Source organism: Balaenoptera borealis (genome assembly GCF_965194805.1).
Source record: "Balaenoptera borealis genome assembly, chromosome: 6".
Classification (NCBI taxonomy): domain Eukaryota; kingdom Metazoa; phylum Chordata; class Mammalia; order Artiodactyla; family Balaenopteridae; genus Balaenoptera; species Balaenoptera borealis.
Window position 1 is genome coordinate 20,400,234 of NC_138863.1, and position 24,176 is coordinate 20,424,409.

The following is a 24,176-nucleotide window of genomic DNA, read 5'->3' on the forward strand; positions in this document are numbered from 1 at the left end:
AATCCCCACACTTTGACATGATTAAACGTAGTCAGAAGCTTACCATTTGGGAATGAGACTTTAGCAAAATGTGTAATCCAATCCCTTTGTTTTACAAGAGGAATACGGAAGCCCAGAGAGGGGAAGAACTCACTCACTCAAGATCAAACAGCAACTGGCTTGCTGACCCAGGACCCACACCCATGTCCTCCCTTCCCTCCACAAAACATCCACCAAGTTTGAGCTCTTTTTCCACTATTCACAAAATTTTTTCACATTGATTTCTTCTTTGTTGTTTTTTTTTTTTAACATCTTACTGCAGTATAATTGCTTTGCAATTTGTGTTAGTTTCTGCTGTATAACAAAGTGAATCAGCTATATGTATACATATATCCCCATATCCCCTCCCTCTTGCGTCTCCCTCCCACCCTCCCTATCCCACCCCTCTAGGTGGTCACAAAGCACGGACTGATCTCCCTGTGCTATGCGGCTGCTTCCCACTAGCTATCTATTTTACATTTGGTAGCATATATAGGTCAATACCACTCTCTCACTTCGTCCAAACTTACCCTTCCCCCTCTCCGTGTCCTCAAGTCCATTCTCTACATCTGTGTATTTATTCCTGTCCTACCCCAAGGTTCTTCAGAACCAATTTTTTTAAAATTTCCATATATATGTGTTAGCATACGGCGTTTGTTTTTCTCTTTCTGACTTTCTTCACTCTGTATGACAGACTCTAGTCCATCCACCTCACTACAAATAACTCAATTTCATTTTTTTTATGGCTGGGTAATATTCCATTGTATATATGTGCCACATCTTCTTTATCCATTCATTTCTCGATGGACACTTAGGTTGCTTCCATGTCCTGGCTATTGTAAATAGTGCTGCAATGAACATTTTGGTACATGACTCTTTTTGAATTTTGGTTTTCTCAGGGTATATGCCCAGTAGTGGGGTTGCTGGGTCATATGGTAGTTTTATTTGTAGTTTCTTAAGTAACCTGCATACTGTTCTCCATAGTGGCTGTATCAATTTACATTCCCACCAACAGTGCAAGAGGGTTCCCTTTTCTCCACACCCACTCCAGCATTTATGGTTTGTAGGTTTTTTGATGATGGCCATTTGGAGCGGTGTGAGGCAATACCTCATTGTAGTTTTGATTTGAATTTCTCTAATGATTAGTGATGTTGAGCATTCTTTCATGTGTTTGTTGGCAATCTGTATACCTTCTCTGGAGAAATGTCTATTTAGGTCTTTGCCCATTTTTGGATTGGGTTTTTTTTTCTTGATATTAAGCTGCATGAACTGCTTATATATTTTGGAGATTAATCCTTTGTCAGTTGCTTCATTTGCAAATATTTTCTCCCATTCTGAGGGTTGTCTTTTCGTCTTGTTTATGGTTTCCTTTGCTGTGCAAAAGCCTTTAAGTTTCATTAGGTCCCATTTATTTATTTTGTTTTTATTTCCATTTCTCTAGAAGGTGGGTGAAAAAGGATCTTGCTGTGATTTATGTCAAAGAGTGTTCTTCCTATGTTTTCCTCTAAGAGTTTTATACTGTCTGGACTTACATTTAAGTCTTTAATCCATTTTGAGTTTATTTTTGTGTATGGTGTTAGGAAGTGTTCTAATTTCATTCTTTTACATGTAGCTGTCCAGTTTTCCCCACACCACTTATTGAAGAGGCTGTCTTTTCTCCACTGTATATTCTTGCCTCCTTTATCAAAGACAAGGTGACCATATGTGTGTGGGTTTATCTCTGGGCTTTCTATCCTGTTCCATAGATCTATATTTCTGTTTTTGTGTCAGTACTATACTGTCTTAATACTGTAGTTTTGTAGTATAGTCTGAAGTCAGGGAGCCTGATTCCTCCAGCTGTGTTTTTCTTTCTCAAGATTGCTTTGGTTATGCGGGGTCTTTTGTGTTTCCACACAAATTGTGAAATTTTTTTGTTCTAGTTCTGTGAAAAATGCCATTGGTGGTTTGATAGGGATTACATTGGTTCTGTAGATTGCTTCAGGTAGTATAGTCATTTTCACAATGTTGAATCTACCAATCCAAGAACATGGTATATCTTTCCATCTGTGGGTATCATCTTTAATTTCTTTCATCAGTGTCTTATAGTTCTCTGCATACAGGTCTTTTGTCTCCTTAGGTAGGTTTATTCCTAGGTATTTTATTCTTTTTGTTGCAGAAATGGTAAATGGGAGTGTTTCCTTAATTTCTCTTTCAGATTTTCCATCATTAGTGTATAGGAATGCAAGAGATTTCTCTGCATTAATTTTGTATCCTGCTACTTTACCAAATTCATTGATTAGCTCTAGTAGTTTTCTGGTAGCATCTTTAGGATTCTCTATGCATAGTATCATGTCATCTGCAAACACTGACAGCTTTACTTCTTCTTTTCTGATTTGGATTCCTTTTATTTCTTTTTCTTCTCTGATTGCTGTGGCTAAAACTTCCAAAAATATGTTGAATAATAGTGGTGACAGTGGGCAACCTTGTCTTGTTCCTGATCTTAGAGGAAATGATTTTAGTTTTTCACCATTGAGAACGATGTTGGCTGTGGGTTTGTCATATACGGCCTTTATTATGTTGAGGTAAGTTCCCTCTATGCCCACTTTCTGGAAGGTTTTTTATCATAAATGGGTGTTGAATTTTGTCAAAAGCTTTTTCTGCATCTGTTGAGATTATCATATGGTTTTTCTCCTTCAATTTGTTAATATGGCATATCACATCGACTGATTTGCATATATTGAAGAATCCTTGCATTCCTGGGATAAATCCCACTTGATCATGGTTTATGGTCCTTTTAATGTGCTGTTGGATTCTGTTTGCTATGCATCTATGTTCATCAGTGATATTGGCCTGTAGTTTTCTTTTTTGTGTGACATCTTTGTCTGGTTTTGGTATCAGGGTGATGGTGGCTTTGTGGAATGAGTTTGGGAGTGTTCCTCCCTCTGCTATATTTTGGAAGAGTTTGAGAAGAATAGGTGTTAGCTCTTCTCTAAATGTTTGATAGAATTCGCCTGTGAAGCCATCTGGTCCTGCACTTTTGTTTGTTGGAAGATTTTTAATCACAGTTTCAATTTCAGTACTTGTGATTGGTCTGTTTATATTTTCTATTTCTTCCTGGTTCAGTCTCGGAAGGTTGTGCTTTTCTAAGAATTTGTCCATTTCTTCCAGGCTGTCCATTTTATTGGCATATAGTTGCTTGTAGTAATCCCACATGACCCTTTGTATTTCTGCAGTGTCAGTTGTTACTTCTCCTTTTTCATTTCTAATTCTGTTGATTTGAATCTTTTCCCTTTTTTTCTTGATGAGTCTGGCTAGTGGTTTATCAATTTTGTTTATCTTCTCAAAGAACCAGCTTTTAGTTTTATTGATCTTTGCTATTGTTTCCTTCATTTCTTTTTCATTTATTTCTGATCTGATCTTTATGGTTTCTTTCCTTCTGCTAACTTTGGGGGGTTTTGTCCTTCTTTCTCTAATTGCTTTAGCTGTAAGTTTAGGTTGTTTATTTGAGATTTTTCTTGTTTCTTGAGGTAGGACTGTATTGCTATAAACTTCCCTCTTAGAACTGCTTTTGCTGCATCCCATAGGTTTTGGGTCATCTTGTTTTCATTGTCATTTGTTTCTAGGTTTTTTTTGATTTCCTCTTTGATTTCTTCAGTGATCTCTTGGTTATTTAGCAGTGTATTGTTTAGCCTCCATGTGTTTGTGTTTTTTACAGTTTTTTACCTGTAATTGAAATCTAGTCTCATAGCGTTGTGGTTGGAAAAGATACTTGATACGATTTCAATTTTCTTAAATTTACCAAGGCTTGATTTGTGACCCAAGATATGATCTATCCTGGAGAATGTTCCATGAGCACTTGAGAAGAAAATGTATTCTGTTGTTTTTGGGTGGAATGTTCTATAAACATCAATTAAGTCCATCTTGTTTAATGTGTCATTTAAAGCTTGTGTTTCCTTATTTATTTTCATTTTGGATGATCTGTCCGTTGGTGAAAGTGGGTGTTAAAGTCCCCTACTATTTTTGTGTTACTGTCAATTTCCCCTTTTATGGCTGTTAGCATTTGCCTTATGTATTGAGGTGCTCCTATGTTGGATGCATAAATATTTACAATTGTTATATCTTCTTCTTGGATTGATCCCTTGATCATTATGTAGTGTCCTTCTTTGTGTCTTGTAATAGTCTTTATTTTAAAGTCTATTTTGTCTGATATGAGAATTGCTACTCCAGCTTTCTTTTGATTTCCATTTGCATGGAATATCTTTTTCCATCCCCTCACTTTCAGTCTGTATGTGTCCCTCGGTCTGAAGTGGGTCTCTTGTAGACAGCATATATACGGCTCTTGTTTTTGTATCCATTCACCCAGTCTATGTCTTTTGGTTGGAGCATTTAATCCATTTACATTTAAGGTAATTATCGATATGTATGTTCTTATCACCATTTTCTTAATTGTTTTGGGTTTGTTTTTGTAGGTCTTTTCCTTCTTTTGTGTTTCCTGCCTAGAGAAGTTCCTTTAGCATTTGTTGTAAAGCTGGTTTGGTGGTGCTGAATTCTCTTAACTTTTGCTTGTCTGTAAAGGTTTTAATTTCTTCATTGAATCTGAATGAGATCCTTGCTGGGTAGAGTAACCTTGGTTGTAGGTTTTTCCCTTTCATCACTTTAAATTCACATTGATTTCTTAAAGTTATTTACACATTCCCTAAAAGTTTCTCTTGTTCCACTATGGGGGAAGTTTTATTTTCTCATCTAACTTAATTTTCTCTACCAGCAGTTTAAGTTCACTCTCTGTTGTAATTACTCTTGTATTTTTTCTAAAATGTGCATGATGTTGTTACACCTGACTCCTCAGAAATTCATGTCAGTTCTGTATTTTGGTTGCCATTTACAGATGAGGAAACTGAAGCACAATAGTCAAGTAAATTCTACTCAGTTCCATAGCAACGTCCAAACACAACCAAAACTAGAACCTTGAGTGTCTTGAGTCTTAGCTCAGGGCTCTTCCCTGTGGTGCAGGAAATCTTTTAAGCTGAGGTCCTGCCATTCTTCAGCAGAGGACTGTTCCAAGCTCTTTATAAACAGGAAGATAATTAACATCACTCTCATCCTACTCTTTTCCACACCACATGATCCTTTATCTTTTTAGCTCTCCTCTCTGTGGCATAGATGGGTTCTCATTGTCCAAATCCATTTCCTCTTTTTTGAGAAACTACATTTCCCAGCTTCCCTTTGTAGTTAAGCATTTCCTTGTGACTGATTTCTAGTCAATAGAATTTGAGCAGAATTAATGCACACCCTTCCCAGTCTGGCCCACAAAAATATCCCAGGCTCAATTTTCCATGCTTTTCCCCCTCCTATCAGCTTGATATAGATGAGCCTGGCCACCTTAGAGCCATATATTGAAGATGGTAGAACTTCAAGATAGAAAGATCGTAGATCCTTCTCTCAATACTTGGAGGAAAATAGCTACCAATCAAGAAAACACATTTACAATTTTTGTGAACAACAAATAAGCTTCTACTATCTAAGAACCAGTATACATTTTGCAATCTGTTTGCTATAACAGCTAGTATACTGACCTGGGTTAGAGACAACTTGTTCTGTCCCGAGAAAACACTTTGCAACACCTAGTGACTACTTTCCAACACTCAGACTCTTAGCATGAGACTAAAGTTCGAAGTAGAAGAAAGAAGCTCAGAGACCATAGACCATGCCCTTCTTTATCCAAGAGAGGAAAGAGAGATCCAGAGAAGGACAGATATGGCATTGTCTATGGTCAGGAACACCCAAAGGTCTCTGCAGAACTAGAGCACTCATTTTCTGGCTCCTCATCCTGTGCTCTTTTCAGGACATAATGTTGCCACTCTACTGACAGATGGGGAGTACAGTGTCCAAGACAGCCTTTAGAACAGGACTCAGACAAAGCTCACTGTCAGAAATGTCTTCTGTAAAACAAACTTTGGTTACCAAAGGGGATATGGGGAGGAGGGGGGAAGATAAATTAGGAGTTTGGGATTAATATATACATGCTGCTATATATAAAATAGGTAAACAACAAGGACTTACTGTATAGCACAAGGAACTATATTCAATATCTTGTAATAACCTATAATGGAAAAGAATCTGCAAAAGAATATATATATAATATATATAACTCAGTCATCTTTCTGTACACCTGAAACTAACACTTGTAAATTAACTATACTTCAATGTTTTAAAAGCAGTTTAAGAAAAGAAGAAATATCTTCTGTAGTTGTAACCCAAATCTCCCTATTAGTTTACATTCACCTATTCATGTTCTGTCCTCAGAGAAGTTGATGAGTCCCTGATCACCTGCCTTCCTGTAATAACCTCCTGACACTTAAGGGTGAGTATTATACGACCCCTCCATCCTCATTTCTCCAGTACAGCTACAATCTCACAAGCATGTTTCATTTTCTAAGAAGTAAAAACAATCATGACTATAAGAGCCCCATAACCTTGGCAGGGGAGTTCTACCCTGAACTGACCCCATCATCCAGTTGTTTCTTCCATCACTCAGCAAGGCCCACAGTTTTCACTCATAGGACAGCCGCTCTGGCAGAAGGAACAGGGGGATGGCTTGTGTTTAGTCAATCTTGCTATAGACATTCTGCCCACTCCCACATCCTAGAAGCCCTCTGGACACTAAACTGAAGTCTACAGCTTTATCCCTGTTTCAGGCAGGGAGTGTACAAATATCTGCTTTGTAAAGACTATTCCCAGTGGTCTTGAACTTTTCCTGATCCACATCACTATCAATAAAATAATCATGTGCCCTTAACATATCTATTGAAATATTATAAGATCTATTGTTATTTAAATAGAAATAATATCTACTGAAATATTTATAAGGACATACATGTGCTGTACTCGAATTAGTTATGTATATGATAGCGTATTCACAAAAATAAGAATTTTTAAAGGACGAGATAAAAGACCAGTATGAATAAAAGTGTTAACAGTTTCTTCCCTGAACCTAGCGGGCCCTTCTGCACAGTCCCCTTTTTGGAGAACACTTGGTCCATCAAAGTTTTTGAACTGAAGTCACAAACTGGCAACTTACAGGACAAATGTAACTCACAGATGTGTTTTGTTTGGCTTGAATAATGTTTTCTAAATTTTCTATTAGTTTAGCTCCCAACACTTAAAAATTGGACAAGCTGGGGCTTCCCTGGTGGCACAGTGGTTGAGAATCTGCCTGCTAATGCAGGGGACACGGGTTCGAGCCCTGGTCTGGGAAGATCCCACATACTGCGGAGCAACTAGGCCTGTGAGCCACAATTACTGAGCCTGCGCGTCTGGAGCCTGTGCTCTGCAACAAGAGAGGCCGCGATAGTGAGAGGCCCACGCACCACGATGAAGAGTGGCCCCCCACTTGCCGCAACTAGAGAAAGCCCTCGCACAGAAACGAAGACCCAACACAGCCATAAATAAATACATAAATAAATAAATAATTTTAAAAAAAAGTCAGAGTCCTGATTTAAAAAAAAAAAAATGGACAAGCTCACATAAAAATCTAGAGTTTTTTATCCATTTTATTCACTGCTTTACTGTGGTGCCTGGTGCGTAGTAGGCACTCAGTAAACACTTATTTAATTGAACTTCCAGCTTCTCTCAAAAAAATTAGACTGGCACATCTTCCTGGCAATAATCACCTGGAGCTGAGTAGTGACTACCCCTTCTGGCAGGATGTAGACTCACCAATCCTGAGCCACAGTCCCCACCACTCCCTATTGCCTATAACCAACCAGCTTCACTCACACCTGTTACCTGCCTGGTCCCTGAACAACCGCTTTTGCCTTAGGACTTCCTGGTTATGTGATGACATTGGTCACACTCCATGAGATCAAACCAAACCAATATTCCATCTGGAGTCCAAAGATACAGGTTTGAACCTGATTCTGCCAATTACCATTCTTGGGGAATTTGTTCTCTGAGCCATGATCTCCTATCTGGAAAATGGGAATTGCGATACCATTTCCAAAGGTTGTTTGAAAATCAGAATAAACTAGATAATATCTGTGGGCTGTTTTGTAGGTTTTAAAGTATTATGGAAATTAGGAAACTTACCATTATAACAGCTGTGTTCATCCTTCAAAAGGACTAGCTGAGGTGATGGGCATGGAAATTCCCCGGAGCTGACCACACTCCCCTATGTTAACTATGTCTCTCTATATACCTTGTTCCCAGTCCTACCCTACATCCCACCACTTTGATTTTCAGGTGTACTGGGAGGACAAATGAAGGGACAGGCTAAAGAGTAGGGAATAAGCCACCACCTTAAAGGGCTGGTTCAATTTCTCCTAATGAGAGTGACTCCTTTATTTCAGTCTTTCTCATGTCTAAGTCACTAACAGCTTGTGACTTAATGCATTGTCAGACCCAGGTGCCCATGCCTTGTTCCTAGAGACCAGCAGTGTGTCCAGTGTCTTTCTACACCTAATCCTAAAAGCCAGTCCCAACAACCTCCACCTTTATCTCCTTGAGTCTAGACCTGTTATGAACTTCTAATCTTGTTGTTCACCCATTGGAAATATGCCCAAGAGAGCCTTTCTCTTCCACCTTTTTATCAGCAAGGAATCTATTTCCATTACATATAAGACTAGCCTCCCAGCAATGTACTCGCTACACACACACACACATAAACACACACACACACATACACACACACACACACTCACACTTTTCTCCCTCTGGCTCTCCCATAAATGTTTGCCAGATATAGGCTGACCCATATAAAATGGTCAATATTCAACCATTTCTGACCTAGGGAAAGGGGCAATTTTATCATGGTTCAACTCAATACATTTAACCCAGAGACCCAGACTTGGGGGTTTCTGTGACCTCTGAACTTTCCTATTTTTAAGCCAAAGCCAGTTGTTCTTGTCTATTTCTCATGGTGATTGCACTGAGGCTTTGAGTAAAATACTTCAGCATCTCAAGTATGCTGGGGGGTTTCCTTCCTCATGGACCTATAGTTGCCAGACAATTCCATGAACTAGAAACCCTGGTAAAAATACAGATTCTAGATGCAATAGATTCTTGCATCTTCAGTCTCTTCCTGCTCCCTGGGGAGAGGGGGTGTGGAAAATTTATAAAATATGCACTGCTGCCTTGAGAGTAGGAAGTGAAAGCCTTTTTAAGGAAGGAGAGGATCACTTCAGGATCTCCCAAGTCCCACCATATTGGAAGCCCCACATTTCTCCTCCCCAGGTTCTTTTAGCCCTTTATGAAAGAGGTTCCAAAATTCCCTACCTCTGGCTTCTTTTGTTCTGTCCATCATCAGGAACTCTCTCTGCTACCTGCCCCCTCACCTAAAGCCCTCCCTCAATGTTGCCCACTCTTCAACCCAGTGGAGGAAAGGGGAGGTTCCAGGAATGCTGAGGGAATTCCCCCCACTTCCCACTGGTGCCTGAAAAGCTATGTATTAGCAGAAATCCTGTGGTGTTAAACATTGTGCTCTGTTGTGGGGTCCCTATTTAAAAGGCAAATTTCCCACATATTAAGCATTTCTGAAACTGTTCCTCAGAGTGCTAGTGTTCCAAGAGATATTCTTGGGTGTTCCTAAAAAAGGGGTTCTTTGGATCAAAAAAGTTTGGGAATCTGCATGCCATTGCTAGCCCCTTGCAGGAATTTCATAATACACAGCATCACATTCAAGACTCTGAGAGACCTTGTAGAGGAAACCTTATTTAACTTTGTTTAATCTAGTGTTTCCTAAACTTACTCAGCAAAGGAACCCTTTTCTTTCATGAAATTTTTCTTATCATTTCCTGGACATTTATGTCCCAGAGAACACACTTTGTGAAATCCTGCCCTAACTCTTGAGGGATAATGGATGAGTTTAACACTTCACCTTCCCTTTCAGTGTGTAGAGAGCAAGACCAGTGAGGATACTGGACCTCTTATCCATCCTCACCACCCATGGAGTGAACACCACTCACCAGCCTTGCAAATGGCTTTCCTCCTCGGCCCTGTACACATGAAATATCTGCAAAGAACAAAGGATTCCCAAGTGTCTATTCTAGCCCATGACCCCTCATCAGTCTGGGCCCTGAGAAACCCAACATGAGCCTTCAACAGACATAGTTAAGACAAGGAGATCCAAGAGGCCTCCACCCAAAAGGGAGGAAATCGAATGTCCAAGTATGATACATTCTTTTTAGTCCCATTGCCCAATTTTGATTAGGCACACCCTGGTCTCCAAACTCATGCATAAAGGCTTTAACCACATCCCACCCAGGTGGGAGGCCCTTGAAGACCCTGTAGAAACCATAGACTTGGATGTGGCACACCTTGGTCAAATTCCTTGTGATTCATCTGGATCCCACACTTCAGCATTTCAATTCTCTCTCTTGTTTTTTATTCTGTTTCATCTGTGGAATTTATCCCCCCACCTAGAATGTAAACTCCAGGAGGCTTGAGGCCATATCTTATCCTTCCTCTGTTTTTCCCTACAGTATCTATTTCTCAATAATAGGTACATTGGAAATACTTAATAAACAATACTAAACTGTATTTAACAGAATCTTGTCTGCTCTTTATCCACCTCAGGAAAGATGGGAGATAAAATAGGAAAGCTCTCCTAACCCATCTCCTCTAACTGACTCACAGACCGAGCCAATACCCTCCATTTCCACTGAGAAGTAAACCAGCCAAGCCCAGAGTACACTGATTGCTCATGGCTACTGGGCCATGCTCTCATGCCCTAATGCATGTCTGTTCTCACTGACTGAGTTGTTTGCTTATCAAGAGTCAGTTGTGTTCCTAAATTTGTCCACGCCAGTTGTATATGTTACTATAGTTATAAGTTTCAAATAAAGTTACTGGGACAGATGCTTGCTTTCCACTAGACTAGATGTTCTCCATTTGCCTCTTCAGCTCCATTCTCCAACCTGCTTTGTGCCCCAGGAGGCTGACCTGTATGGACTGGACCAATCAAGCCTCCTTGTCCTCTAGCCTCTGGTTGGATTCAACAAACAGAAGCTGTCAGTAGGAGATAGAAGGTGGGAGGAAAGAAAGGTTGGGCTATTTATCCTCCGACTCTCTCCCTGCAGGTCTTGAGCTTGACAGTGGCTGAATTCTTCTAGCAAAAACCATAGCACCTGCCATGCAGCTATCTCTTATAGCTACCTGACAACAGTACACCCAGGAATGGGAGCAGTCTCCTACAGTGCCAGTCACTGTGTGCTTCACCTCCTCCTCCTGGTTTCCCTCAACCCTGTCCACACTGCATAGGTCTTTGCTAAACTCTTTTCAACCATTCCTTCTGAGTATACCAGCTCTTTCCTACCCCCCAGAACCCTGACTTGTCCACTTACCAAAAACCATTTCTTTCTTTCCCTCTTCTTCTCTAACAGAGCCCCATTTTGCTCTAATTCCAGGATTCCAAGTGCTTCGGGGAGCATCTCCCTCCAGGGGGGATGGAAGGCAGGGGGGACAAGATTTAAAAGATTAAGTAACTATCCTGAAGTCTCACAGCTCCAAAGGAGCAGACCTGGGAGTGTTTCTTAAGCTGGATTACCCAGAGAAAGCAGAGCCCTAAATGAAGACTTCTGTGTGCGTGGTTTATGCAGGATTGTGATCCTAGGATCAGGAGTAAGGGACAGGGAAATGAAACGGAAGAAGAGAGAGCCAATATTAGGATACGTTATCAAATTGGCCACTGTTAAGGGAGTGAATGGTCGATCCTGCATCCATCTGAAAAACCTTATGAATTGTATCTTAGATTGTCCGTCTGAGAGAAGAAAAGGGAGGAGCATTTGTCTATCCACAACCATCCCCCATTGGTTAAGGGCTGCCCCCACCCCAAGGTGTTCATTGCTCTGCACATCCAGGTTGCATATACGGCAGTGCCTAACGGCTTCCCATGGGTGTCCCATACTGTGCCATTAGAAAACCCAGGACAGATAGCAAGAGGCACATGGTAGGAGAATGAGGTCCCATCTTTGTGAAGTAGGTCGAAACCTCTGTGGGAGAGGTCACTGCAGCAGTGGCTGGAAGGAGTGAGCCCAAGAGGATGTAAAGTGATGCTCAAGAAGTGACTGATACATTCCATCCTTTTTACCACTCAGATCTGCTCATGCCCTCCCTCCCTTAAATCTAATTTATCACAGTCTCCTTCAGGATGGTGGCCAGCCACAACTCCCCAAATAATTAATAAAAGACAGTTAGTGAAACCAGCTACACTCCCTACTGCTATAGCTGTCCTGAAGCCATAATTAATGTTCATCACCCCCTTCCTCCACCATCCTTTCTAGATTCCCTCCCTCAGTCAGCACTTTGATTGGTCTGCATTGCTTTCCTGATGGGGCATCACAGACCCTTCAGAGAAGAGTCTGCATCTTTAGTTGTCTTTCCCTTGTTAGGCCACGGATGTCAAAATTGCTCATCCACTAATATCACTGAGCAAGAAAGCATGAAGTGATACCTGGTGAATCCCATGAATTCCAGGTATATTCCTCCCTGCCCTTTGCTGTATAGAAGCCACCATAGTTCCTCATATCAGTCAAGGTCAATTACCCCCACCAGTACAGTAATTTTTTTTCTTTGCCTGCCAGACCATCAGCATGAGGAACCCAGAGTGAGCTGGCAGTAGAGGTAGTGTTTGAGGGCCCAAGACACAACAACTTGTCACTCACCCTAGAGGGGGTGTTTGGGTATGCTCCAAACCATTATACCCCTTAAAATGGACTTGATCTTTTAACAAATAGGTCTTTGTATCTTTGTGGAGATTAACTCCCATTTTTTTGTAAACATGTGTCTTAGCAAGGCCGCTTCCTGCCAACAAGTCCAGTTAGCACGATCTCATCAACATCATGAACAGAGCACAGGAGAGGTTGCTCTGAAGACCTAACCTCTGTCATGGAGAAAGTATGTAATACGTATGGACTTTCTTCCTTCTCCTATGTCATTTATTTCTTCTATTCTCCCTGGTGCAGGTGCTTTCTTACAGGTTAGGGGGTATCCATCACAATAGTTTGGTTTAATAAATTTGGTCCAGAACTCCCTTCTCAGGAGGGCTGCTTTTATGAGCCACAGGACTATGTGTCTCCTGGAGCACAGACCACTCTATTACTGACTCTTCAGACCTAGGCAGTTCCTGGCACAAAAAGTTGTGGAATTGAACTAAATTATTTTAGTTGGGTTGATCCATAAAGGCTCTAAGCAATCTCTAGGGAACGCTGGTTGCCTTTGTCCAAACTCTCTGCCTCTGGTGCAGAAATGGAGGAACAAGTGTTTCCACTAAGATTTGTCACTGAGTCCTTTTTCCTTAAGGGCTGCCTTTCTTGGGATGCCTTTAATCATACAGAGTTCCCTTGACATCATCTGTGCAAAGAGCCCAGAGGAGCAGCAACAGGTGGCAAGAGCCAGGATCCTGGAGACAGAGGCTTGCCACCGAGACATATGGAAACATTTTGTCCACTCTCACAGCAGACCTTTATCCACTCCCCTCCCCATGTCATTCCATTTTCACATTTACCATGCACCTGCTGTGTGTTAAGCACTGTGTGTTTATATAGATTAGTTCACCTCATGAAGAACAGAAATTCCAGATTATCCCTGGGCTGGGAGGGCTGGGGTAAGTCCCTGGCCTGTTTCCAGATCTCTAAAATGAGTGGATGTGCTATATGATCTCTCAGGATTCTTCCAGTCCAAATTTGCTAAAATTCTATACAGCTCTGAGATCTAGTTTCTCTTTCCAGAAGAAGCCCCAGTAAACCTCTCTTAACCTGAGCTTCCCCTCTGAGAGGGGAACCTGAGCCAAGGGCTTGAGTGCAGGAGGCTTAGTTTTTGAAGTGATCCCAGGAAACAGGAGTGAGGCAACAGGAGGAAGGAAATAAGGAGGGAAGGGAGGGAGGGAGGGAAGAAGGAGGGAGGGAGAGAAGAAGGCAGGCAGGTTAACACAAGAGTAAATTGTTGAGCTGGTCACCACAGCAGGAAACCGAGTTTTTTGTTTTTTGGTTTTTTTCTCATTAAACGTTTTAAATGGGTCTCAAATTCTGTGACAGATTTTTGGTCAAGTTGTTTCCATTAAAAAGTACTGATTTAAAATCTAATAACTTAAAACTGCCACACACAAAACAAATGGTCCACAAAACATTCTCCTTTCCTTCCGAAGGTTTTACGATGCATTGTTATCATTAACCAGTCTTTTTGCTATTAAACTTAAATGGCCAGTTGAGACAAATGGTTCTGAGACAGTTCTTCCACCACTGATTAAGACTGGGGTGGCAGGTATTGGGGATAATGTTCATTTAGCCTTCTGAGCTTTCTGGGCAGACTTGGTGACCTTGCCAGCTCCAGCTGCCTTCTTGTCCACTGCTTTGATGACACCCACAACAACCGTCTGTCTCGTGTCACTAACAGCAAAATGGCCCAGAGGAGGATAGTCAGAGAAGCTCTCAAAACACATGTGTTTGCCAGGAACCATATCAACGATGGCAGCATCACCAGATTTCAAAAACTGGGGGCCATCTTCCAGATTTGTCCCAGAAGGACAATCAATCTTCTCCTTCAGCTCAGCAAACCTGCAAGCAATGTAAGCTGTGTGACAATCCAGCTGTGTGACAATCCAGCACAGGTGCATATCCAGCACTGATTTGGCCTGGTTGGTTCAAGATAATCACCTGAGCTGTGAAGCCAGCTGCTTCCATCAGTGGGTCATTTTTGCTGTCACCAGCCACACTGCCACGATGAACATCTTCGACAGACACGTTCTTGACATTGAAGCCCACATGGCCCCAAGGAAGAGCTTCACTCAAAGCTTCATGGTGCAGGAAACCACTGTCTCACTGGTATCTTCTGAAGAGCCGTATAGAATGCACTCCTAATTCCATGCTACGGAGGGATGGAAAGAGACGAACATTTTTCCGTCAGCTCCCATCCCGCTGGTCAGAGGCTGTCCCATGGCGGTTAACTCCCTCACCCTTCATGGTTTGCAACTCACCAATGACCAGGAGTTTCCTATACAGTAACATCAGAGAAGTGCCAGCAAGAAGCAAAGGATACAAGATGCAGCTTAGATGAGGACTACTGGGGGCTCTGAGCTAGTTGTCTCCACAATAATCGTGTAAAATGTAGGCCAAGAGGATGTGCAATTAAGTTTTGCCAGATTTAACAAAAATACAATATGCTCAGTTAAATATGAATTTTCAAATCAACAATGTATACAATGTTTGGGACATGCTTATATTAAATAAATTATTCATTATTGATTTGAAATTCAAATTTGACTGCATTTCCTGTATTTTTTCCGACTACCCTATGTACAATACATAATTGGGCACAGAAGGCAGGCCACACTAAGCCCCAGCCCTACCTCTCCAGTATCCCTTAAGGACTTTGTCTATCTGCCTTGAAGATCTTTAAATTTCCCATTTCTCCACACCTTGGATATAGAAGTAGTTCCATTATGACTGATGACCTGTGGCTTCTCTGTACAAGGCAGGAGAGGTGGCAGGGACGAAAATGCAGCCAGGTGAGATGAAATGGGACACAGAATTTCCAGTTCTTCAGGGACTCAAAGCCCAGGAAAGGAATCCTGTGCTTGACACAGATAAGGCCTCACGCTGAGCAAATCCAGGCGGGTACTGGACTCCCCACCATGCCCCTCCATGGCTGTGAGCCTCTGCAACAATGCCAAGGCCTACGGGGAATGAAAGAACAGAAATACTAATTTTCATTATAAATAAGGATACGAATGTCAAAAGCCAGTGTTTTTTTCCTGCAAATCCTTTTGTTGTTTTCAGGCACAATTCTCTTCTCAAAAATACCAAATGTGATCATCTTAAAAACTTTAGAGTTAGTAGATGTTTCTTACTTTGAGTTCAGGAATAAAAAAAAAAAAAAATTTAAGTGCTTAAAAAACAATACTATCTGTATTTTTTTCTCGTAGCTTCAAAATTTCCAGAACTTTTACATTGTTCAGTAGTGAGGTCTCCTCACCCTTGTGCTATCAGAAGCCAGACTTCCCTCCTGCCCAGGTCCTTAATCTAACCAGAGTGACAGCTCCACTTGAATTTCTGGACTTTGTCCCTCATCCCTGGTGAGGATGAAGCTGAATTGTATTGAAGCTGTGTTTGCTATATTGGAACCTTGACTCTATCTCACACCCAAGGCCTCTGGGCAAGAGGCTGAAGCTGCACGCTAACCTCCATATGGGATCGGCCCCATCAGCAGATGTCTGAGCTGTAAGAATTCCAGAGCATGGCTGCTACTGAGTCTTAGTTCCCAAAAGTGGGGTGGAAAGGACCATGGGGTCATCTTGGTGAGCCTCCTCATTCCATCAATGAAGATGCTCCGTCCCACAGGTCATAGGTAACTGGTCCAAGATCCACACCTGGATTTTGCCATTCAACAGAATCAAGAGAAGAACCCAGTGCTCCTTCCATTACCCCTACGACAGCCTCACCCCACTGCCCCATCCTTCCCTCTGATTGTATATTTGTGTTGTTCCACTGTGGCAGGAACTTAGGTGTGATAACAAACAGAGCTCCCCTACATAACCAACAGGGACCAGTTTTCCAAGACTACAACTGCAAACTTTTATTCTTAATGACTCGGAAGGCATATCAGAGCCTCATGTTGCCCAGGGCAGTAACCATGAACAGCTTCCTATAGAGGAAATCTGTATGCAAACCCTGGTTCTGTCATTTAATATTCATGTAACTTTGGGCAGGTCACATAATCTTCTAGAACCCCAGCTTGCCTGAAAAATGGACAGGTGATCTCTGCCCGACTCATTGAGTTATCGTGAGGAGCAAATGACTTCCCGTGTCCCATGCAGTAGCCACATGTGGCTATTTAAGTTGAAACATAAATAAGACAAAGTAAAAATTCAATTCCTTATCCACATAACATTTCAAGTGCTGAGTAGCCACATGTGACTAGCAGCAACCATACTGGACAGGACAGATATAAACACCATCACAGGAAATTCTATTGCACAATGCGGCACAAGGATACTCAAAACTCGCCTAAAAGTCACTGAGTCCTTCATAGTTTAGTCCCAGCCTTCCTGCCCAGGTTCTTCTCCTGCCACACCCACCCATCTGCTCCCTTATATTCTATACCAAACCACATGTTCTTCCTGGCTGGTACTTCCACCTGATCATGACTTGCTTCATGTGGTTTTCCTTTGTTGAGAATGCCCTCCCTACCCTGTACCCCATGCTATCCTCTGCTCCCGTCTGCCTAGGTAACCTCCTCACCCCCTGGCCCAGTGCAAAAATTTCCTTCTTGGAGGCAGTGTCCACAATGCTCCCGGAAGAAATCAATCAGTCCCTTTTCTCCGGATCCTCCATTGATGACCCAACTACAACCTCTACACCCTGAGACCATTAATATGCTGGTCTCTGAAGCCCTTGAGGGCAAGGACTGGGTCTCATTCATCTTTGTTCCCCAGGGGTTTTGCCCAGTGCTGGGAAGAGTAGAGATCTTGGTCAATGTCAAGACCATGGATCTCATTTCGTGCTACCACCATGCTCCCTCAGCACAGTGGTTCCCAGTGCTGGCTCAGTCTTAGTTATGTGCTTTTAAGAGAAAAGTTTCCCTACAGGCTGCTGGTTCCCGCTGAGCCAGCAAAGTTGTGAAGAGAAGCAGAGTTGGAAGCAGGAGCTCGAGCCATGTCGGCGGCCATGCGGAAGAAGTCAGTTGAAGAAAGCAGGCTCTGAGGGGAAGAGCTGGTTCCTAGGAGGGAGGGGACGAGGAAGGGCAGTCCCAGAACACACACGTGGGCCATTCTCTCCCAGTGGAATACTCTCTGCCTGACCTCTCTGACAAGCAGCGCTGGCAGCTCTCTCAGCACCCCACGCGGGTATTCTCCTCAGGGCACTGCCCCACACACCTGTCCCACAGGCCCTGGGACCAGCAGAGCCTCCTGTGGCTGGAACCCCAGTGTCAGCTCCAGGACCTTCTTCCAAACGATTGCACCCATATGCCCTATTCCTCACTGCCTCTCCCACCGACATCTTCTCCTGTGTTCTTTTTTTTTAGGAGATTATGCAAATCAGTTAAACAAGAGAAACGTATATACTTTATGTAGTGTACCTGTCTAATTTATTTTTTTTTTATAAATTTATTTTATTTAGTGTTGGCTGCGTTGGGTCTTCGTTGCTGTGCGCGGGCTTTCTCTAGTTTGCAGTGAGCAGGGCTACTCTTCCTTGTGGTGCGCGGGCTTCTCATTGCGGTGGCTTCTCTTGTTGCTGAGCACAGGCTCTTGGCGCTAGAGCTTCAGTAGTTGTGGCTCGTGGGCTCTAGAGCGCAGGCTCAGTAGTGGTGGCGCACGGGCTTAGTTGGTCCTCGGTATGTGTGATCTTCCCGGACCAGGGCTCGAACCTGTGTCCCCTGCATTGGCAGGCGGATTCTTAACCACTGCGCCACCAGGAAAGTCCTGTCTACTTTCTTATTCCTGTTTATTTTTTTTAAATTTTTTTCTAACACAATTATTTTATTACAGTTCTAGAAGATACTGTAAGCCAAATAGTTTTGGATGTTTTGATTTGAGGAAGAGTTTTAAAGATACACATTTTTTTTAAGAAAAAAATTTGAAATCACAATACATTTTAAATCTCCTATCCCATTAGCTCTTTTTCCAATCATTTCTTAGGAAGAAAGTCTTTTCTTTTTTAGGTTACTAATTTTTGAACTTAATTATTATATATCTTAAAAAAATTTTTATAGAGGTAACATTGATTTATAACATTGTATAAATTTCACATGTACGACATTATATTTCCATTTCTGTATTACCCTACAATGTGCTCACCACCAAAAATTTAGTTCCCATCCATCACCATGCAGTTGATCCTCTCCTCCTGTGTTCTTAGTTTGATGACCAGCCCCACCATCCTTCCACCTTCCTGGCTAGAAACCTCCTGTCAAACTTGGTCTTCCCCTTCCTTCTCCTCCAAGACCATCTCCTGCCATTACTCAGAAAGTCCTGCCCATCTGACCCCTGCGGTGGCCGTAACTCTCTGCCACTGGACTTATTGGGTCCCCATCTCTTCTCCCATGGACTACATCAGTGTAATGGCTTCCTATCTGGGCTTTTCCTCTCTAATCTGTGGCCCTTCCCTTCCATCCTGTCGGAACCATCCTCCTAAAATACAAATCGTTCTCCTCCTCCTGGTCTCTGCTTTCCACCATTGCCCACAGGGGCAAAACACAAGCCAAACTCCTTAAACAAACACTCAAGTCCTTCCCAGATCTGACCCCCACTTACGTTGGCTGCCTTCCCTTCTCTGGGACACACCATCCACTTTCCCACTTATGTGTCTTTTCTCTACCTCCCCTGTCCCCACCCCACACACAGCTTCCAAGTTCAGCTCAAACATGACCCCGTCCGTGTGACCCTAGGGACAGGCTGCCATTGGCTTCACACCCGACTCCCACATATACGAGCTGAGGGACCTTGAGAAGGTTACTGAACCCCACCACACCTCAGTTTCCTTATCTGCAAAACAGGACCATAGCATTGCTGACCAGTCATTAGCAGACTGAATAAGATACTTCATTAAAAGCACATACATAGCACCTGGCACGTGGCTGTTTCTTTCCACCACTGGTGGAGGTGGTGGTGTCTTCCTGGCAGATCTCTCAAACTCTGCCTCCCCACTTCAATCACAGTTTGCCAGAATCTCCTGCATGGGGCTTAATTATTTGGCTCTGAAATGAGATTGTTTTTGTCCATGGCTGCCTCACTCAGAAGACTCAGGAAGCCAGTCTGGTTTACCCGTCACCTCCCCAAGCCCGGCACAGAGTAGACCCCAGGGGGCCTCCTGCTTGGATCCTGCCACCTCCACCCACTCCCAGTAAAGGTCTCTTTAATTCTGACTCCACAGGGGTCACACGTGAGAGTGTGGGCGGTGGAGAGGGTGTTTGTGAGATAGTGCGTGAGAGTGTGTGAGTCTGCTTGAGCACGTGTGTGAGTGAGAGTGTGTGTGAAAGTGAGTACATGTGAGCCTGTCTGTGTGTGAGTACACCGTGTGAGGGAGGGTGCACGTGAGTGGATGAGAATGTGTGTGTGAGTGTGCATTGGACCAGGCTACTTTCCAGTCCAAATCCTGTCATTCTCCTGTCCCTTCAGCTATCCTTGTGGTCAAAATGTCTGCATGTCTGTTAACAAAGCTACAAAGCATTTATGCAGCTTATTTCCACTGCTCGTTTCCTACACTGCAGAGAGTGTGCCGGGCTGAAGAGGAATAAGACAGCATCACCAGGGCCCCTGAGGGATGCACCCCCTTGCATGGAGGGTACAGATAATATTCCATCCTCTCCAGGTGGCTTGTCTGTTTGGCAGTTGGAGGAGTTTGCTCTGTCTGTATGATAAGATTAGCAAACATTCATTGAACACTATGTCCCAGTCATTTTACCTATCAGTGACAAGCAAACTCTCAGAGGTAGTTACTCTTGTTATTTCTAGTTTTAAAAAAAACTAAGGCACAGAGAGTTTAAATAACTTGCCCAGAGCTACACAGCTAGCAAGTGATGGAGCCCAGATTCAACCCAAGAAGTGTAAAAATAATGCTCGTGTGTGTAACTACTATATTTACTGCCAGAAGTGGCTGTTTCAGGCTTCTGTTCCACCCCCAATGCTGCTGAGATGTGAGATGCTGAGATAAAGAGTGTGTGTGGTGGGCGAGGAGGGGGGACTCAGCAACCAGAACATGAAAACTGGGCAACTTGGGCAGATGCTGGAAAGAAGAACAGAAGAATGGGAGCCAAGGAGAGATGTCGTGGTTCTCAAACATTCAAACATGTAGGTGTCTGAAAAGCACCCCGGCTGGATTGGAGCGGAGTGCAAGTGACCCAGCCTGAAGGATCAGCCTGACACCAGGGGAGTGCCAGTTGGACCACAAGCAGCAGCAATTTGTTCCTGGTTGAAGCCAAGCCACTTGGAGTTGTGGGATAGGCAGATGTCAGGGTAGGGCGGAGCTGCAGAAGCCCAAGCTAGCAATCAACCTGTTACTGGTGTAACTAGCGCTTCCCCAGGGGCTGCAGTCTTGGCTCTCAGAATGAGGCTCCAGGGCCACAGACAGCAGGAACGCCCCCACCAGAGAGCTCACTAAATTGCAGATTTGGGGGCCTCACCCTACTCAACCACAGTCTCTGGGACCTGACCTTGCAATCTGCATTTTTCACAAGCTCCTTTAGTCATTCCGATTTGCTCTCAAATCCGAGAACAGAAATGCATAGCCAGCTGTCTTAGATTAGGTTCTCCAGAAGCAGACCCCGAGAGGAGAGTTCTTACACAGTGATTTATTATGAAAGTGCCCCCCAAAAGGGCAGATTAGGAATGGGGGAGCAGAACAAGAAGGGAGAAACCCAGCAAGGATGTGAACTCAAAGTCCAGCAGAGGGTGGCGTGCGCCCCATCACCCAGGGACACTGGAGGGTAAGTCATGTCTCTGGGGTCAGCCATCCCAAGTCCTTCGAGTATCAAGATCTTTATCACATCCAAGACTTTGTTAATTTTCTAGTCAAAACTGGGTTTTTACTGGTGCCTTGTTTATTAGCATGAAGAATAATGGAAATGGGTTCTTTTTGTGAAATTAAAGATATGTACAATATGTAGTTTGGCTAAAAATAGGCTAGAAACACTCCCACCTCACATGAAGAGGGTGTAAGAACCAGCCACACCCACCAAAACCACCATTCAGCATCTGGGAGAAAGATGGCACCTGGCAAAGAGCATAGACTTCCATGAATACACGAAGGCAGTAGAAGTGGGAACCAGCTCTGTCGAAAACGGGTACAATGGCCAAAAACCAGATTGTGTCATCTCTTCTGGTGACAAAAGCCTCACATAAAGGCTGAGAGCACTTTGAAAACAACACAGTTTTCTTGTAACCTGGGAGAGAGAGTTGAAGAAACTGCAGCTGATGGCAGAAAAAACTCAGATCTACAACTTTGCAAATGGTGCATTGGTTCAACACCAGGAACAGAATGAGAAAGGGAAAAAACTGACAAGAAAAATGAAAGATGGAAAATTAGTGGTGCAATGCATTAGGAACAATGTCACCTGCGTTCAGATCTATGAAAAATCAGAATAAAAATTTCATCATCATGTTTGATGACAATTAGCTGTGAGATGATAAGCAAGCTCTGTTCAAATCTCCATACTGCTTCTTATTTTCTTTTCCTTACTATGTTCGATTATCTTTATCACAAACATTTTACTTGCAACTATTTCAAAGTATTCCTTTAATTAGAATCAACCCTTTGGTTAGTAAATAAAAGTGGTTTTTATTTAAAAAATAAAATAAAAAGAATTCAAGCAGGAGATTAACTCCCAACAGAGCTTCTAGCTATTATCCCAACAGAGAAGATACTATGCAGGGGTATACTTGCAGAACTGTGTAAAGTTTTAAAATCTGCCTAACTTCTCCCACATCCAGTAAAACAAAGGCGCAGGTAGGTTGAGAGGCAATGGGCTTACCTTTGGTGACAGGGAGGAAACTGGCCAAAGCCAGTCTTTGTTGGGGGAGGAGGAGAGTAAGGAATGGAATGGAAGGTGACGGCTCCCCCAGAGAGAGAGAGGACGAAGCTACTCTGATGAACCAAATAGTGGCCATCACCTGTGCAAGGGCCCTGAGCCAGGCCTTGGGCTAAGTCTTTCCCTTACCTGATCCCATTTAGTTTTCCCAAGAAGCCAAAGGCTGTGTCTAGTTTTTCTCTTTACAGATAAGGAAACTGAAACCCAGAGGGTTTCACTGACCTACCTGGGTAACTCAGTTGGAAAGTGTCAGGGTCCTGGAGGTGCCCTGCGTCAGAAGTGTTCCAGGCCCACAGGAGATGTGGCAAAGGCCTTGTGGAGGGAGGGAGCAGGGGAAGCCTGAGAACTGAGGGGGCACAGTGAAAGTGGGGCACAGAGTGAGGTGGGGAGAGCGGGGAGTGGGAAGCCTTGCTGGTCAAGGCAGTTCTCCCTTTGGAGAAGTCCTCCAGACACAAACCAACAGTTATTAATCAACTCCTCTGTGCTGACTGTTAAATTGATGCTCTCTGCTCCCTTAGACTCTGATCAGGGGAAGGAAAAAGAAAAAGAAAACCTTTGTCGGTGAGTGTCCAATTACAAAGTTGAGACACAGAAAATCTTGGAGCCAGAACCTGCAGACTCAGCAGCCTCTAAGTTCAGTTTGCTTCAGATTTCGATACTTGCAAAAGCAGGGGTCCCTGGAAACTTCATTCTCCTCTTTCTTTCCTCTCTCCCTCTGTCCTTCCTTCCTTCTTCACCCTTCCCTTGTCCTGTCTTTTATTCACTCAGGCAGCAAATATTGCTGACACCCACCATTAGCCACACACTAAGGAAACCATTTCCCAAGCATCTTCCTTTGCATTATCTCCTCTGACTCTGACGTCCACCCCGAGAAGTGTGAAGTATCATCATCCCCATTTTAAATGATGAGCAGACTGTCTGAGGTTCCACAGCTGGTCACTGGTCATGTGTGGACTTGAACTCAGAACTCTCTTAGTCTAAACACCTTGGTTTATGTTGTTTTTCCCATAGCCTAGAGCCTCACCCTCACCTTTTCCGATCTGAGGCAGCTGTTGAACAAACTCAGCCAACCCCAGGAGCTCCACCCCGACCCTGTCCAGGTTGCCAGCAGAGGAAGGACAGGCAGGGACAGTAAAAGAGTCACTTGGCAGGCAGCCCTGAGTGTCCCAGGTCATGGGCCAGGCCAGTGCTGGGCTCCAAGATGAGCCAACATGGCAGGGGAACAAGAGACCAAAGGAAAGAACATGTTAACCATCTTCAGATCTCATAGTTGAGAGGTGTGAACGCTGAGAACCAGAACACCATGAGTACCCGCTCCAAAGGGGTACCCAGGACCAGGGGCTGGAGACAGTCAGAGGAAGCTGCTGGAGGGGCAAGAATGGGAGAGAAAAAAGGAAGGGGGGGTGGAGGCGGAGGGAGCCTGCCCCCAAAGGATCAGGATATGGAAAGGAAGATGGGAGTCGGACACCACTCACTGAAGGACCAGTAGGATGAGTCTGGTTTGAAGCTTCCCAGCATCACCAGACCCTGGCAGAGAGAGCCCACTACCCCCGGCTTCTTGCAGGGAGTCCAGGAAGGGCTGAATGGAGGGAAGTCCTTGACACAGCCTGGAGGGCTGAGAGGACGGAGATGGGAGGGAAGACAAGGCTAACCTCGGAGGGGTGGCC

General features: G+C 43.5%; 2 long non-coding RNA genes across 2 annotated transcripts in view; one reads left to right on the forward strand and one right to left on the reverse strand.

Moving 5' to 3' along the window:
- LOC309631375 overlaps positions 1 to 14,067 on the forward strand; it is a 35,927-nt gene extending 21,860 nt beyond the window's left edge. Inside the window, exon 2 of the long non-coding RNA XR_014246229.1 lies at positions 6,301 to 14,067. This is a non-coding gene — a long non-coding RNA (uncharacterized lncRNA). The remainder of the gene's footprint in view (positions 1 to 6,300) is intronic.
- Positions 1 to 24,176, reverse strand: part of LOC309631374 — a 473,017-nt gene that overhangs the window by 203,765 nt on the left and 245,076 nt on the right. The gene's annotated exons all lie outside the window — the stretch shown is intronic.